The following is an 18,665-nucleotide window of genomic DNA, read 5'->3' on the forward strand; positions in this document are numbered from 1 at the left end:
TTTTTTTTTTATTTATTATGCAAAAGTTTTAGTTGGGTAACTATGGGAGGGTGTGGGTGGTAAGGAGTTAATGTAATGTATGTGTTTTGTTTTGTTTTTTTAATTGTATGTAGGTGTAATTTTACAATTTGGCCACAAGATGTCATTTGTGCATTACTTTCCTGTGCATACTACAAGTACAAGAACAGGAAGTAATGCAACAACGTATTACTTCTTTACTTACAGTGATCCCGGGCGTCTCATTGATGCCGGCGATCATTGACATGGGGACTTGCATCTCACTGATCTCCCCCCTAATGGGTGGTGACGAGTACCCGTGCAGGAGGGAGCGGTGGCTGTTCGTGGCAGTAGACGCATATCTACGCTTCTGTGCAGGAACTGAAGTCCTGCGGGGAGTTGATATACTGCAACGAATAGCATAAGTAGTTAAAGAACAGATTAAAAAAAAAAAAAAGAAAAAGTGAATTGCATTGGGTCAGGGAAACCTAGCTTCACCCTCAGTGAACCTGAACTGACCACAGCATGCTGGTCTCTATCTCCCCAGCATAGCCGGAAGTAGGGAGGATGGAGAGAGGAGTGCAGCAGCCAATAACAGGCTTGTCCAGCTCTGCTTATCCCTCTCTCATCGCTGGTGAGAAGCTCTATTACTGCAGTCTGGGTTGGGTCTCTGTCACATTTCTTGTAGTGATATTTACAGTTGAATTGTAGCATAGCTCCACCCACATTCTGTGCCCTGGCCTGCCCTGGACCACAATGGCCCCTCCTTTGTCCGCTTTGGTGATCTGAGGGCTCAGCACATTTGGCCAAGTAAGGAGGATTGTGACGGTGTCGGGAGTTTTGGTCAGTAAGATGACAGGAAAGGGTTACGATGAGCTTGTCCTGTGGAAGGTCAGTGGGGAGGTCAGAGCTATTGATAGACGGAGCTTATTGCTTCCCAAGGTAAAAACAAGTCGGCACTTATACCCCTTATGTGTGGCTACAGTCATCTGAGTGTATTTGCTCTGTGGCTGATCCTGGGCCAAGATCCTACCTATGAGAAACACTTCAGTGATCTGCTGGTTTTTGAGTACAGCCGAGGTCAGACAATTAAGAGTTGGGTATACCTAGAGATAGTCTCAGGTGTAATTGCTGCAACGTAATAATAAAAGGTGCTACCATTTCACATCCATCCACCGGTGACCGGGTTGCAGTAAGGGGCAGATTTTCATGCTTGAGCTCATATGTTGTGTGTGGGCTGAAGGGCCCCTGCGGACTTGTTTATATATGTGTGAAACAGAAAGCAGTGAGACAGCGGATACAGAAACAGAATAGTATTGCTAATTGTGCATTGGGGGAGAGAGTATGATCTGGCTGTATCCCGCCATCTTGCCATAATGCTTCCTACAGCTCCACAATTGTGTTGGTTTGTGGTTAGGGGAATTCCGGCTTTGCCGAGAGGGGAAGATGGGAAGAAAGTCCTGTAGCAGCATGAAGCTAGGTGGATAAAAGCATTTAATTGTGTTCAACCACAAGGCCTCAATGAGGGTCTAAGCCTGAAGTGCTTTCTGAGGAAATCCACTTTGGACTGTCAGTGAATGTCTAAAGCAAGACTCAATAGTGATGGATTAACATGTTCGCCGGTAGACAGTTCCCAGCGTTCACATTTAGCACAAACTTTACACGATGTCTGTTTGCATCCACCATCCATATTTTGGCCCTTTTACCCTTAAAGGACAACTGTAACAAGAGGGATTTGAAGGGTGCTATATTCATTTCATTTTAAACAATACCAGTTGCCTGGCCATCCTGCTGACCCTCTGCCTCTAATACTTTTAGTCATAGACCCTGAACAAGCATGCATCATATCAGATGTTTGTGACATTATTGTCAGATCTGACAAGATTAGCTGCATGCTTGTTTCTGGAATTGTTCATACACTACTGCAGCCATATAGATTAGCAGGGCTGCCAGGCAACTGGTATTGTTTAAAAGGATATAAATATTGTCACCTCCATAGTCTCACTTCAGTTGTACTTAAAGTCAGGTGGCAGTAGACAGTCTTTTTTTATTATTATTTAGGACTACTTCTAACTGCAAAAGTCCTTTTCAGGACTGATCCTGTTGTTCTATTTTTGTTACTATTTGTGGTGTGTGTAGCTTATAGCTCACCACCCCTGTATTATAGTGTGTTGCTGCATCACACTGTTACAGGTTACAGCCTGTCATTGACTGTATGAAAATAAAATGATTGGGCTAGCCCAAGCCCGGATTTACCTTTCAGGAGCCTGTAGGCACAGATATATCCTGACACCCTAGACTTTGCACGCCATGAACCTACAAACCACCACCTAACTGCACCTTCCTTACTCCCTTGCATGGCATAGTAAGCTACAGGTGCCGTCTAGTATTAGGTAGACCAGAGGTGCCAATTCTTAAACAGGAAGACACGCACACCAAGCCAATTCAAATGCTTAGAAAAGTGTATTTACAATAGTAATGACATATGCTGGCCTGAGCTCTCAGTACCAGTAAAAGATAGCATACAAAAATGACTCTGCTGTGGTTGCTGCCTCTCATCCGCTCTGCTGTGGTTGCTGCCTCTCATCCGCTCTGCTGTGGTTGCTGCCTCTCATCCGCTCTGCTGTGGTTGCTGCCTCTCATCCGCTCTGCTGTGGTTGCTGCCTCTCATCCGCTCTGCTGTGATTGCTGCCTCTCATCCGCTCTGCTGTGGTTGCTGCCTCTCATCCGCTCTGCTGTGGTTGCTCATTTCTGCTCTTCACCCATCGATAAAGGAAGCAATTCCGAAACGCCGACGTCTGGGTAAATTAGTTGAGGGTGCCAGCACCTCATCTTACACTGTTTGTTAAACTGACTTGTGCTCACTATCGAATTGGGACTCTGTTCCTGGACTTTTCATCATAGGGGATCTTGTTCTCCTAGAGACCCATTCTGGTTAAGATGCAATATTGGCTTATGATTTACAAGTAGCCCTTATTTCTTGGACTGTGTCCTTACGAGCGGATGTTACTATTCAACCATCTTTCCAGTTAATTGTGGGCATTTTAATGCATTGTAGTTTATGTACTGTACTGTAATTTTGTATGTCATTTTTGTATGCTATCTTTTACTGGTACTGAGAGCTCAGACCAGCATATGTCATTACTATTGTAAATACACTTTTCTAAGCATTTGAATTGGCTTGGTGTGCGTGTCTTTCTGTTTAAGAATTGGTGATTATTTTTTGACACAGCACCCGGATTGTATTGCGATATATATGCATGTTTTGTGACTAGAGGTGTGCAATACCTAATCTATTTTTTATGTAGACCAGAGGTGCCCCCAGTAGAAGGTAGATCTCATCATTGGAAGACTGAGTCATGTGAGTAACCTCTCATTTACACTCCACTCGTGACTTTGCATAGGGAAGAGAAGGAGGCACTCATGGAGGGGAGAGAGTCGCCTTTCTAGCATCAGGCTCCTGCAGGCACGTGCCTACTATGTCTTATGGCAAATCCAGCCCTGGGTTAGCCCACTGACTATCCTATTAAAAAACACTGAGAAGAAGGCGCAAGTTGTACGGGCAGGAGGAGCTGTACCCCGCAGGAGGTAAGTAACGGTGCTCCCACCAACCTCTGTACTCCAAATGGCACAAACGATTACCAACCGCCCTTATGGGTAGTTTGTATGTGCATATATATATATATATATATATATATATATATATATATATATATAGTAGTTCATTATAGTTCAGTTTGCTTTAAAGGGAAACTGAAGTAAGATATGGAGCCCATATGTATCTCCATATATACGCCATATTTATTTCCTTTTGAACAATGCCCCTGAACAAGCATGCAGATCAGATGTGTTTGACTTTGATCTGCTGCGTCTGGCTGAGGAGTACGGGGGAGGGATGATCAATGAGATGCAAATAGTTCATACAGGATTATGTAGTTTCCAAATGCAAATATATGCGGCTTGAAAGTGGCCCAAGCAATTTACACCTTGGTAGGACTTCATTGGTCCATTTTCCAGCTGCATAAATTTGCATACAACATTTACATAATCCTGCATGAAGTCAGAATTATTTGCATCTCATTAATCATCCCTAGGATGGGCCTTGTTATTTCTACATATTTTTTATCACTAAGGCCTCATTCAGATCATTTAGCGCAGATCGCTATGCAATTGGAACGCAACGCATAGGATCCCACGTCATCTGCGCTACTATGTGCTGCGCTGCAGATCCTGTTCACTACAGTGAATGAGATCTACACTGCGATTCCTGAAAATGCATGCAGCAGCGCGATAGCGCATCGTACTGCTGCGCAGCGCATATGATAGCGGTACAAGGGCTGTCCATGCCTTTCTACCGTTCTTGCGTGTCGCACACTATAAGCGCTGCCGAAATGCACACATATAGTCTGGATGAGGCCTAAGATGTTATTTTTGTGTTTTGTTTGTTCAAAATATTTTCTAATAAACCTTTTTAAACTTGACCTTTTTGTGTGCTAATTCTAATATTAAGTGTGGTTTGTCTTCTTGAAGCAGAAGGAATTTGCAGTAATTCAGCTTAAAGTGAACATCTGTGGTTACCCACAATGCACCACTACTGAATATGCAAATTATCTCTTTATGTCCCAGAAGCCAAGCTTGCATCCAGAACCGCTGGTATCTAGCAAGCCTATAGCTTTACATTTTACAGAGCCACATCAACCCAACATGCAGACAGCCTGTTTCAGACTTTTGGTTTTCTTCAGTACATGGCAGGGATTGATATGGTTGTATCGTATAGGGTTTTAGGACCATTACAACATGGTCAAAAAGTAGGGATAATAAAAATTGCACCTTGCAGAAAGAAAACACAGAGACAACAGGAGCCCAAATGGTGCAGTATTTCGCAGTACCAGAAGTGTGTAAAATATGCGGATGGACAATACTCACACAGGTGGGATGCAGAAGGGTAACCGACCACTAGAAGCAGGTGGAGATGTATAACCCCGCCTCCACCCGGGTGACCAGACAGAGCTGGTGATGGTCGCACTCTGGATAAAAAGCAAACCTCAAATGACCTAAATTGATCAAAGAGGATTGATCCCGCTCCGAAAGGAGAGTAAAGGCACCGGATAAAGGGGAAAGAGGCGCCCAGGGAAGATAAAATGCGCTAAAAACAAATAAAATGAAAAAGTGAGGTGACTTACTATCACAATGTATGGTGACAATATATTATTTGGAAATATAGGTGTTATTTTTTTTCCTGTTTTACAGGATGTCTTCACTTTTCTTTTTTTTTTTCTTTTTTTTAAACATTTTACTAGCCTCTGATGGCTTCCTGTTTTGTGAATGGACATGGCCGCTGATCTGGGTCATGTCCATTCATTCCAGGCATTAGGTAGAGGAGCCTCGTAACATGTAGTGTGTCTTGCTCAATAAATCACAAACGCAAGTTTGAAGCCTGTGGAGTGCCTTTTTCTATAGAGGTGAAGTATTTGGTTTGCAGGAGTGCTGGACCTGCAGAGAAAGTGCATCGGCATTCGCTACCTAATCAAGGTGAGCTTTATCTGAGCTCCAAGGAGGAGATTCCAATTAGGTAGAGGAGCGCTCAGTCCTCTTCCCCAATCGCGGAACATGGTGTCCCAATGAGTGGTGGGGGAGTGCAGAGCGGGAGCGAGGGTCTTATTAATACGTCCTGTTGCCGTAAACAGGACGTTTAATAATAAGCAGATTGCCGTTAACTGGTTAATGCAGACACCCCCTCATATTGCGGGAGATGTGAGAGAGAAGAGGGAAGTTATATACATGTCTGGTGGAGTTGCCCGGGGATCCAAACCATCTGGCAGACAGTCTTTAGCCTCAGCAAAGCCCTCTATCTGAAGGAAAAGATTGTATCCTTGATGGATACCTGTAACCTCCAAGCCTCTGTGAGTGAGAGAGGCCAGGAGCCCAATGGTGCAGTATCGTTACACAAAGGGATGCAAGCACACGTGTATATGTATTATACTCACAAGGGCAGGGTGCAAAACTTGCAATGACTGTCTGAGCCTGCGGGAATATACAGTGGCTTGCAAAAGTATTCGGCCCCCTTGAAGTTTTCCACATTTTGTCACATTACTGCCACAAACATGAATCAATTTTATTGGAATTCCACGTGAAAGACCAATACAAAGTGGTGTACATGTGAGAAGTGGAAGGAAAATCATACATGATTCCAAACATTTTATTAAAATAACTGCAAAGTGGGTTGTGCATAATTATTCAGCCCCCTGAGTCAAAACTTTGTAGAACCACCTTTTGCTGCTATTACAGCTGCCAGTCTTTTACGGTATGTCTCTACCAGCTTTGTACATCTAGAGACTGAAGTCCTTGCCCATTCTTCTTTGCAAAACAGCTCCAGCTCAGTCAGATTAGATAGACAGCGTTTGTGAACAGCAGTTTTCAGATCTTGCCACAGATTCTCGATTGGATTTAGATCTGGACTTTGACTGGGCAATTCTAACACATGGATATGTTTTGTTTTAAACCATTCCATTGTTGCCCTGGCTTTATGTTTAGGGTCATTGCCCTGCTGGGAGGTGAACCTCCGCCCCAGTCTCAAGTCTTTTGCAAACTCCAAGAGGTTTACTTCCAAGATTGCCCTGTATTTGGTTCCATCCATCTTCCCATCAACTCTGACCAGCTTCCCTGTCCCTGTGAAGAGAAGCACCCCCAGAACATGATGCTGCCACCACCATATTTGACAGTCGGGATGGTGTGTTCAGAGTGATGTGCAGTGTTAGTTTTCCTCCACACATAGCGTTTTGCATTTTGGCCAAAAAGTTCCATTTTGGTCTCCACTGACAAGAGCATCTTCTTCCACATGTTTGCTGTGCCCCCCATATGGCTTGTGGCAAACTGCAAACGGGACTTTTTATGCTTTTCTGTTAACAATGGCTTTCTTCTTGTCACTCTTCTATAAGAGCCAACTTTGTGCAGTGCACGACTAATAGTTGTCCTATGGACAGAGTCTCCCACCTGTGCTGTAGATCTCTGCATGGGCCTCTTGACTGCATTTCTGATCAGCGCTCTCCTTGTTCGGCCTGTGAATTTAGGTGGATGGCCTTGTCTTGGTAGGTGTACAGTTGTGCCATACCCCTTCCATTTCTGAATGATCGCTTGCACAGTGCTCCGTGGGATGTTTCAAGGCTTTGGAAATCTTTTTGTAGCCTAAGCCTGCTTTAAATTTCTCAATAACTTTATCCCTGACCTGTCTGGTGTGTTCTTTGGACTTCATGGTGTCGTTGCTTCCAATATTCTCTTAGACAACCTCTGAGGCCGTCACAGAGCAGCTGTATTTGTACTGACATTAGAATACACACAGGTGCACTCTATTCAGTCATTACCACTCATCAGGCAATGTCTATGGGCAACTGACTGTACTCAGACCAAAGGGGGCTGAATAATTACGCACACCCCACTTTGCAGTTATTGATTTGTAAAAAAATGTTTGGAATCCTGTATGATTTTCGTTCCACTTCTCACGTGTACACCACTTTGTATTGGTCTTTCACGTGGAATTTCAATAAGATTGATTCATGTTTGTGGCAGTAATGTGACAAAATGTGGAAAACTTCAAGGGGGCTGAATACTTTTGCAAGCCACTGTAACTGTCCCTGGTCATTGTCCCGGGTCTGTTGGTACAGATGCTGGTCAGACACTTTCTGGGATTATTTGTGAGGACTAAAGGTCCTCGTGACTAACAGCTCCCTATGGGGTATGGACTATACTAAAAAAACACTGGTCTGTGATGCTACTAGATGATGTATGTATGAGAAGCATAATTTCTTACCTTCTCAGAAGGACAAACCACAGGTGACCATCCCCTCCTTGGCAACAGCAGCGTCTCTTGTCCCATGATGCCGCTGTTACCAAGGAGAGAACACTTGGTGCGCTACAGAGGAGAGATTTGACCTTTGACCGTCTAAAAAGGGGCACCGGTGACTATCTAAACAACACTTGTATATTTGGCTCCACCCATTGCCATGTTCACATTCTAATGTGTGACCACGCCCATTTTTGTGCAGGGAAGGGGTTCAAAAACTGTCTTTGTCCTCAGGTGCTTAAAACCCTAGCTACACCTTTGCTAGCTACAGGAGCGAGATGGAGGAGGTGCAGCACTGAACAGCACATGCACAGTGGCCACAACCTATGTTAGATCGAGGCAGGCATGTGACCAGGAGAGCTTTAGAGTGCCTCCACAGGCTGAGTTAGAGACTGCAATGACTCAGCACCCGTGGTGATCACCAGATGTTGATAGAAGGCGACCACTGGAAGACAGCTGGATAATATGGAGTAGATTCTAGAACAGGCTAAAGGTCAGTAACAGTACAGATCCTCAGACAGGCAGAAGCCAGCAACGAGGTGGGTACAAAGCCAGGGTCAGTAACAGAGCGAGTAGTCAGACAAGCAGAGGTCGGCAACAAGGTAAATATACAGAGCCAGGGACAGTAACAGAGCGGGTAGTCAAGCAGGCAGAGATCGGCAACAAGGTGGGTACGAAGCCAGGGTCAGTAACAGTGGGTAGTCGGACAGGCAGAGGTTGGCAACAAGGTGAGTACAGAACCCGGGTCAGTAACAGAGAGGGTAGTCAGGCAGGCAGTGGATGACAACAAGGTGGATACACACCCAGGGTCAGTAACAGAGTGGGTAGTCAGACAGGCAGAGGTCAGGAAGAAAGTGGGTACAGAGCCAGGGTCAGTAACAGAGCAGGTAGTCGGACAGGCAGAGGTTGGCAACAAGGTGGGTACAGAACCTGGGTCTGTAACAGAGAGGGTAGTCAGGCAGGCAGTGGTCGACAACAAGGTGGGTACAGAGCCCGGGTCAGTAACAGAGCGGGTAGTCAGATAAGCAGAGGTCGGCAACAAGGTAGATATACAGAGCCAGGGACAGTAACAGAGCGGGTAGTCAAGCAGGCAGAGGTCGGCAACAAGGTGGGTACGAAGCCAGGGTCAGTAACAGTGGGTAGTTGGACAGGCAGAGGTTGGCAACAAGGTGGGTACAGAACCCGGGTCAGTAACAGAGAGGGTAGTAAGGCAGGCAGTGGTCGACAACAAGGTGGATACACACCCAAGGTCAGTAACAGAGCGGGTAGTCAGACAAGCAGAGGTCGGCAACAAAGTGGGTACAGAGCCAGGGTCAGTAACAGAGTGGGTAGTCGGACAGGCAGAGGTCGGCAACAAGGTAGGTACAGAGCCAGGGTCAGTAACAGAGCAGGTAGTCAGACAGGCAGAGGTCGGCAACAAAGTGGGCACAGAGCCAGGGTCAGTAACAGTCGGTAGTCGGACAGGCAGAGGTCGGCAACAAGGTGGGGACAGAGCCAAGGTCACAGATCTGGTTTTCCTACTGGAAAAGGTCAGCATTCAGGAGCAGGCAGATACAGAAGTCTATGATAGGAAACACACAAACCAGACTAAGCTGCAATACTACAGCACTGGGGGTTGTCCTCTCCAGACTTAATTAGGCCTCTGGGTGTGACCTACGCATCTCCTCATGCAAACGTGTGCATGCACATGAGCACCAAAACGCATGCACAGGCTCACAGGGCATGTACACACAGACCCGCACCTGCACTCACAACGCTGCATTTCCTGCACCCGTGCTTACTGCAGTGCACACAACACTCGTGGGCACAGATGGCCAGATCACCTTGCACAGGAGCCCAACCAAGATGCCTGCAGACACCAGTCTGTGGCCGCTGCCCCGTCTGGACATATGACCATGACATGCACACTGTGATTGCCCCACATCAGCATTCATGACATCCAATGGGTCTCGTAGAAGGGTAGGGATTGTATGGTGTAAGATGGATGTGCTAGTGTGAACAGTAACCTGTGAGGATAATGTCCAGGGATCGCACTAATGCACTATTGTGCTGTGCTAGCTTCCTCTTTACACTGAAATGCCTGTATGGAGTCTGTGACCACATTTATGTGGGTAATGCTACCCTTGTGCACAAATCAATATTTAAAAACTTTAGGAATGTACACAAAGAGTTACATAACCCATGACATCTGCGCTGACAACGAGTTTAATGAATGTTGTTGTAAAGAAGTGGGATGATGTCCTATCTATAGCCCCTGAAACCTGCTGAGCTCTGTATGAGATGGAATAGATCTGTAATCCATAAGTATGGGCAATCTGCCAGTACATAAGATGGCACCTGGTAGAAATATCCAGTGACTATGGTGGTGTTTACCCCTGGACTCTGATAAACCACATCCTAATGAAGCCCTCTCTGATAGGGAAAAATGCATTGGGGTGGAGCCTGTGTGTGAGCTGGTCAGAATTGTCATATTCCACACTGGTGGCTGTCAGGTAGATTGTGGGACATACAGCAGCAACAATAGCATACATTTAGCAAACTGAAGTAAGAATTTGGAGGCTGCCATATTTATTTCCTTTTAAACAATACCAGTTGCCTGGCAGCCCTGCTGATCTATTTGGCTGCGGTAGTGTCTGAATAACACCAGAAACAAGCATGCAGCTAATCTTATCAAATCTGACAACAATGTCAGAAACACCTGATCTGCTCCATGCTTGTTCAGGGTCTAAGGCTAAAAGTATTAGAGGCAGAGAATCAGCAGGATAGCCAGGTAACTGGTATTGCTTAAAAGGAAATAAATATGGCAGCCTCCATATCCCCCGGTTCACTTTAAAGCATCAGAGACAGCCATACTATTCCAGAAAAAAAATACACATATAAGTAGATAAATACTTGTTCTATTTACATAGCAGATGTATTGTACTGTCCATGTTTTGATTTCAGTGAATCTTATTTAGTAAATTAAAAAAAAACTGTTCCAGGCATTTTCCATCTTTTCAGCCTCTGAATGAAGCCAATCCTGAGGTAATTTCCTCCCTTATTATTTTTTCTTCTCCTAGAAACCGTACTGTCTTCTTGAGCTTGCTTTGTAAACACATGTAAGCACAACATAGATCATATTTCAGGAGCTTCTGCAGAGAGGTGAGGTGTGTTTGCCTTCTCAGTCTCGTGTCACACTGAACTGCCCTCAGCCAATCAGTGATGAGCAGGAATGTGGCAGGAGAGATAACAAACTTACCATTCCTTGGCAATGTACCAAATAGAGCCAGGCTGACTGACATAAGATTCATTATAGCAGAAACATTCAGGCCAGTTTCACACTGCCGTTTTTGGTGCGGTGCCAGGGTCACACCGACAAAAACAAGCCTTTGGGGATTACTGTGATAATGCCCATCTGGCAGCAGGCCAAGCAGGAAGTGTGACGCTCTGGCGCTCACTTCCTGTGGCTGAAGAAAGGAACTGCGCGGAAGTGTATTGCTAAAATACGCTTCCTTCCCGCAACACTAACTTGAGATTTTTTATGATTTACGTGTCATCCTAGACTTACGTGACTTCCGGTCTGCCGCACGTCGCCGTGTGAATCGCCGGTAGGTAGGTATGCGCTCGCCTCAGGGATGTAAGGAAAATGTCACACCACGTAGCTATGAAATCTGCATCGACTTTCATTAGCATTGTGTTAGCCTGTGGTAAAACCAGGCCAATGCAACGCGCCAGTGAGAAATGGCTCTCATGATTATATTGGAATGCTTGCAATACACGGTCAGGATGTAGACTACATAATAAACACAGAGCAGTCGGTAAATGAAATTTGATTATATGACTGACAATCCTGCTTTAAGGCTTCTTTTACACTGCAAATCGTAATGCTATTCCGATACGATTCCAATTTTGATGCAATTTTCACTAGCTGATCGTAGAAATAAGGCAGCATGCAGGACTTTTTACAATTGCATGTAAAGAGCCCTGAGTGGGATTTTGTGTGTTTCCTTCTGTTATACGGCAAAATCATGTATGAGATTCAAACTAGTGCGCTCCCAGCCTCAGTATTTAATTTGTAACACACACAATTTATACATTTATTACCCAATAATAAGGGCCTCAACATATGGCTGTCTGGTCTGCAGCACAAGCGGCTGTGGGTTTTACAAACATAATAATATTACAAAACAACAATAGCACTAGATGGCTGAGTGCTGGTGACTCCACAAACAGACGCTGCAGTTAGCCTAATTACCACAAGATGGCGACATCACATCTCCCAGGTGGACCGCACAGACAGGAAGTAATGATGAAGCCAAAGACAGGAAATGATGTAAATTAGGCAGAAATTCATGCGACAGACGTTACAGAAGATGCAAGAGGTGGATGGAACACATGGCTGAAAGATGTAACTATGTGATTTGTGTTATTTATTAAGCAGGGGTCAGGGTGGAGGTCATAGTACATCTGTCACTATCCTGATCATCCCCCTTGAAGTAATTGCCATACAAGAGACTTATATAACTGCTGTGACTTGTTAGCCAGTTTTCTAGTGGCCCCCCTACATGTGCCATAGATTATAGCTGGCATCTCACCTTCCTAGTAATAATTCAGTCACATCACAGAGACAAGAGACGATGTATATGGAATATAGCTATGTCCCTCCAGTGCCAGCATCTCACCTTCCTAGTAATAATTCAGTCACATCACAGAGACAAGAGGAGATGTATATGGAATATAGCCATGTCCCTCCAGTGCTGGCATCTCACCTTCCTAGTAATAACTCACATCACAGAGACAAGAGAACATGTATATGGAATATAGTCATGTCCCTGCAGCGCTGGCATCTCACCTTCCTAGTAATAATTCACATCACAGAGACAAGAGAAGATGTATATGGAATATAGCCATGTCCCCCCAGTGCTGGCATCTCACCTTCCTAGTAATAATTCACATCGCAGAGACAAGAGAAGATGTATATGGAATATAGTCATGTCCCTCCAGTGCTGGCATCTCGCCTTCCTAGTAATAATTCAGTCACATCACAGAGACAAGAGAAGATGTATATGGAATATAGCCATGGCCCTCCAGTGCTGGCATCTCGCCTTCCTAGTAATAATTCAGTCACATCACAGAGACAAGAGAAGATGTATATGGAATATTGCCATGTCTCTCCAGTGCTGGCATCTCACCTTCCTAGTAATAATTCAGTCATATCACAGAGACAAGAGAAGATGTATATGCAATATAACCACGTCCCTCCAGTGCTGGCATCTCACCTTCCTAGTAATAACTCACATCACAGAGACAAGAGAAGATGTATATGGAATATAGCCATGTCCCTCCAGTGCTGGCATCTCACCTTCCTAGTAATAACTCACATCACAGAGACTAGAGAAGATGTATATGGAATATAGCCATGTCCCTCCAGTGCCGGCATCTCACCTTCCTAGTAATAACTCAGTCACATCACAGAGACAAGAGAAGATGTATATGGAATATAGCCATGTCCCTCCAGTGCTGGCATCTCACCTTCCTAGTAATAACTCAGTCACATCACAGAGACAAGAGAAGATGTATATGGAATATAGCCATGTCCCTCCAGTGCCGGCATCTCACCTTCCTAGTAATAACTCACATCACAGAGACAAGAGAAGATGTATATGGAATATAGCCATGTCCCCCCAGTGCAGGCATCTCACCTTCCTAGTAGTAACTCGCATCACAGAGACAAGAGAAGATGTATATGGAATATAGCCATGTCCCCCCAGTGCCAGCATCTCACCTTCCTAGTAATAATTCAGTCACATCACAGAGACAAGAGAAGATTTATATGGAATATAGCCATGTCCCTCCAGTGCCGGCATCTCACCTTCCTAGTAATAACTCACATCACAGAGACAAGAGAAGTCAAGAGATGTATATGGAATAGAGCCATGTCCCTCCAGTGCCGGCATCTCCCCTTCCTAGTAATAATTCAGTCACATCACAGAGACAAGAGAAGATGTATATGGAATATAGCCATGTCCCTCCAGTGCCGGCATCTCACCTTCCTAGTAATAACTCACAGAGACAAGAGAAGATGTATATGGAATATAGCCATGTCCCTCCAGTGCCGGCATCTCACCTTCCTAGTAATAACTCACATCACAGAGACAAGAGAAGATGTATATGGAATATAGACATGTCCCTCCAGTGCCGGCACTGAATTATTACTAGGAAGGTGAGATGCCGGCACTGGAGGGACATGGCTATATTCTATATACATCTTCTCTTGTCTCTGTGATGTGACTGAATTATTACTAGGAAGGCGAGATGCCAGCACTGGAGGGACATGGCTATATTCCATATACATCATCTCTTGTCTCTGTGATGTGACTAAATTATTACTAGGAAGGTGAGATGCCGGCACTGGAGGGACATGGCTATATTCCATATACATCTTCTCTTGTCTCTGTGATGTGACTGAATTATTACTAGGAAGGTGAGATGCCAGCACTGGGGGGACATGGCTATATTCCATATACATCTTCTCTTGTCTCTGTGATGTGAATTATTACTAGGAAGGTGAGATGCCAGCACTGGGGGGACATGGCTATATTCCATATACATCTTCTCTTGTCTCTGTGATGTGAATTATTACTAGGAAGGTGAGATGCCAGCACTGGGGGGACATGGCTATATTCCATATACATCTTCTCTTGTCTCTGTGATGTGAATTATTACTAGGAAGGTGAGATGCCGGCACTGGAGGGACATGGCTATATTCCATATAAATCACGCCCACAGCCTAGCACCCATTTTAAAACAGGCCTTAGTCATAGTATGTAAAATAAAGCCTCTCACCAGACAGCATGGCTGACCCAGGACCTACCAGCAACTGCTCTTTTCCAGTCCTCAGCATATCATATTAATATTTCCGGGGGACCTTCAAGATCAGAAAAGCATCCACATAGTGTAATACTGTTTATTCCATACAAAAAAAGTGCATGCACAATATTAAAGATAAAATGTGCATATCAAATGCACTAATATATTTGATATGCACATTTTATCTTGAATATTGTTGTACGTGCACTGCTTTTACATTTGTATTATTATTAAAAAGTCCTCATCAAACATAAGGACTTCAGTAACATCTCAAAAGCCCCTCATTGAGTTGTCCTAGAGAGGAAAGAGAGATGACAACTACCCAAGACCTCAGAAGGGCGCTGCAATACCTGGGGGGGGGTGATAAAGTGCTCTCGTCAGAACACTGTGATAGTACACACATATACATCTTCTCTTGTCTCTGTGATGCGAGTTATTACTAGGAAGGTGAGATGCCAGCACTGGGGGGACATGGCTATATTCCATATACATCTTCTCTTGTCTCTGTGATGCGAGTTATTACTAGGAAGGTGAGATGCCTGCACTGGAGGGACATGGCTATATTCCATATACATCTTCTCTTGTCTCTGTGGTGTGACTGAATTATTACTAGGAAGGTGAGATGCCGCCGGCACTGGAGGGACATGACTATATTCCATATACATCTTCTCTTGTCTCTGTGATGTGACTGAATTATTACTAGGAAGGTGAGATGCCGGCACTGGAGGGACATGGCTATATTCCATATACATCTTCTCTTGTCTCTGTGATGCGAGTTATTACTAGGAAGGTGAGATGCCAGCACTGGAGGGACATGGCTATATTCCATATACATCTTCTCTTGTCTCTGTGATGTGACTGAATTATTACTAGGAAGGTGAGATGCCGGCACTGGAGGGACATGGCTATATTCCATATACATCTTCTCTTGTCTCTGTGATGCGAGTTATTACTAGGAAGGTGAGATGCCAGCACTGGAGGGACATGGCTATATTCCATATACATCTTCTCTTGTCTCTGTGATGTGACTGAATTATTACTAGGAAGGTGAGATGCCGGCACTGGAGGGACATGGCTATATTCCATATACATCTTCTCTTGTCTCTGTGATGTGAGGTTATTACTAGGAAGGTGAGATGCCAGCACTGGAGGGACATGGCTATATTCCATATACATCTTCGCCTGTCTCTGTGATGTGACTGAATTATTACTAGGAAGGTGAGATGCCGGCACTGTAGGGACATGGCTATATTCCATATACATATTCTCTTGTCTCTGTGATGTGACTGAATTATTACTAGGAAGGTGAGATGCCGGCACTGGAGGGACATGGCTATATTCCATATACATCTTCTCTTGTCTCTGTGGTGTGACTGAATTATTACTAGGAAGGTGAGATGCCAGCCCTGGAGGGACATGGCTATATTCCATATACATCTTCTCTTGTCTCTGTAATGTGACTGAATTATTACTAGGAAGGTGAGATGCCGGCACTGGAGGGACATGGCTATATTCCATATACATCTTCTCTTGTCTCTGTGGTGTGACTGAATTATTACTAGGAAGGTGAGATGCCAGCCCTGGAGGGACATGGCTATATTCCATATACATCTTCTCTTGTCTCTGTAATGTGACTGAATTATTACTAGGAAGGTGAGATGCCGGCACTGGGGGGACATGGCTAGATTCCATATACATCTTCTCCAGTCTCTGTGATGTGACTGAATTATTACTAGGAAGGTAATAATTCAGTATCTCACAGAGACAAGAGAAGATGTATATGGAATATAGCCATTGTCCCTCCAGTGCTGGCATCTCACTTCCCTAGTAATAATTCAGTCACATCACAGAGACAGGAGAAGATGTATATGGAATATAGCCATGTCCCTCCAGTGCCAGCATCTCACCTTCCTAGTAATAATTCAGTCACATCACAGAGACAAGAGAAGATGTATATGGAAAATAGCCATGTACCCTCCAGTGCTGGCATCTCACCTTCCTAGTAATAACTCGCATCACAGAGACAAGAGAAGATGTATATGGAATATAGCCATGTCCCTCCAGTGCTGGCATCTCACCTTCCTAGTAATAACTCACATCACAGAGACAAGAGAAGATGTATATGGAATATAGCCATGTCCCCCCAGTGCCTGCATCTCACCTTCCTAGTAATAACTCACATCACAGAGACAAGAGAAGATGTATATGGAATATAGCCATGTCCCTCCAGTGCTGGCATCTCACCTTCCTAGTAATAACTCACATCACAGAGACAAGAGAAGATGTATATGGAATATAGCCATGTCCCTCCAGTGCTGGCATCTCACCTTCCTAGTAATAACTCACATCACAGAGACAAGAGAAGATGTATATGGAATATAGCCATGTCCCTCCAGTGCTGGCATCTCACCTTCCTAGTAATAACTCGCATCACAGAGACAAGAGAAGATGTATATGGAATATAGCCATGTCCCTCCAGTGCTGGCATCTCACCTTCATAGTAATAATTCAGTCACATCACAGAGACAAGAGAAGATGTATATGGAATATAGCCATGTCCCCCCAGTGCTAGCATCTCACCTTCCTAGTAATAATTCAGTCACATCACAGAGACAAGAGAAGATGTATATGGAATATAGCCATGTCCCTCCAGTGCCGGCATCTCACCTTCCTAGTAATAATTCAGTCACATCACAGAGACAAGAGAAGATGTATATGGAATATAGCCATGTCCCCCCAGTGCTAGCATCTCACCTTCCTAGTAATAATTCAGTCACATCACAGAGACAAGAGAAGATGTATATGGAATATAGCCATGTCCCTCCAGTGCCGGCATCTCACCTTCCTAGTAATAATTCAGTCACATCACAGAGACAAAAGAAGATGTATATGGAATATAGCCATGTCCCTCCAGTGCCGGCATCTCACCTTCCTAGTAATAATTCAGTCACATCACAGAGACAAAAGGAGATGTATATGGAATATAGCCATGTCCCTCCAGTGCTGGCATCTCACCTTCCTAGTAATAATTCAGTCACATCACAGAGACAAAAGAAGATGTATATGGAATATAGCCATGTCCCTCCAGTGCCGGCATCTCACCTTCCTAGTAATAATTCAGTCACATCACAGAGACAAGAGGAGATGTATATGGAATATAGTCATGTCCCTCCAGTGCTGGCATCTCACCTTCCTAGTAATAACTCACATCACAGAGAATAGAGAAGATGTATATGGAATATAGCCATGTCCCTCCAGTGCCGGCATCTCACCTTCCTAGTAATAACTCACATCACAGAGACAAGAGAAGATGTATATGGAATATAGCCATGTCCCTCCAGTGCCGGCATCTCACCTTCCTAGTAATAATTCAGTCACATCACAGAGACAAGAGAAGATGTATATGGAATATAGCCATGTCCCTCCAGTGCCGGCATCTCACCTTCCTAGTAATAATTCAGTCACATCACAGAGACAAGAGAAGATGTATATGGAATATAGTCATGTCCCTCCAGTGCTGGCATCTCACCTTCCTAGTAATAATTCAGTCACACCACAGAGACAAGAGAAGATGTATATGGAATATAGCCATGTCCCTCCAGTGCAGGCATCTCACCTTCCTAGTAATAACTCGCATCACAGAGACAAGAGAAGATGTATATGGAATATAGTCATGTCCCTCCAGTGCCGGCATCTCACCTTCCTAGTAATAACTCACATCACAGAGACAAGAGAAGATGTATATGTGTGTACTATCACAGTGTTCTGACGAGAGCACTTTATCACCCCCCCCCAGGTATTGCAGCGCCCTTCTGAGGTCTTGGGTAGTTGTCATCTCTCTTTCCTCTCTAGGACAACTCAATGAGGGGCTTTTGAGATGTTACTGAAGTCCTTATGTTTGATGAGGACTTTTTAATATTAATACAAATGTAAAAGCAGTGCACGTACAACAATATTCAAGATAAAATGTGCATATCAA

At 44.4% G+C, this 18,665-nt stretch overlaps 1 pseudogene; it reads left to right on the top strand.

Annotated features, from left to right (window-relative positions):
• The first annotated feature begins 12,177 nt into the window (after positions 1 to 12,177).
• LOC137537193 (zinc finger protein 850-like) overlaps positions 12,178 to 18,665 on the top strand; it is a 139,754-nt pseudogene continuing 133,266 nt past the window's right edge.

Source organism: Hyperolius riggenbachi, chromosome 10 (genome assembly GCF_040937935.1).
Source record: "Hyperolius riggenbachi isolate aHypRig1 chromosome 10, aHypRig1.pri, whole genome shotgun sequence".
Lineage (NCBI taxonomy): Eukaryota > Metazoa > Chordata > Amphibia > Anura > Hyperoliidae > Hyperolius > Hyperolius riggenbachi.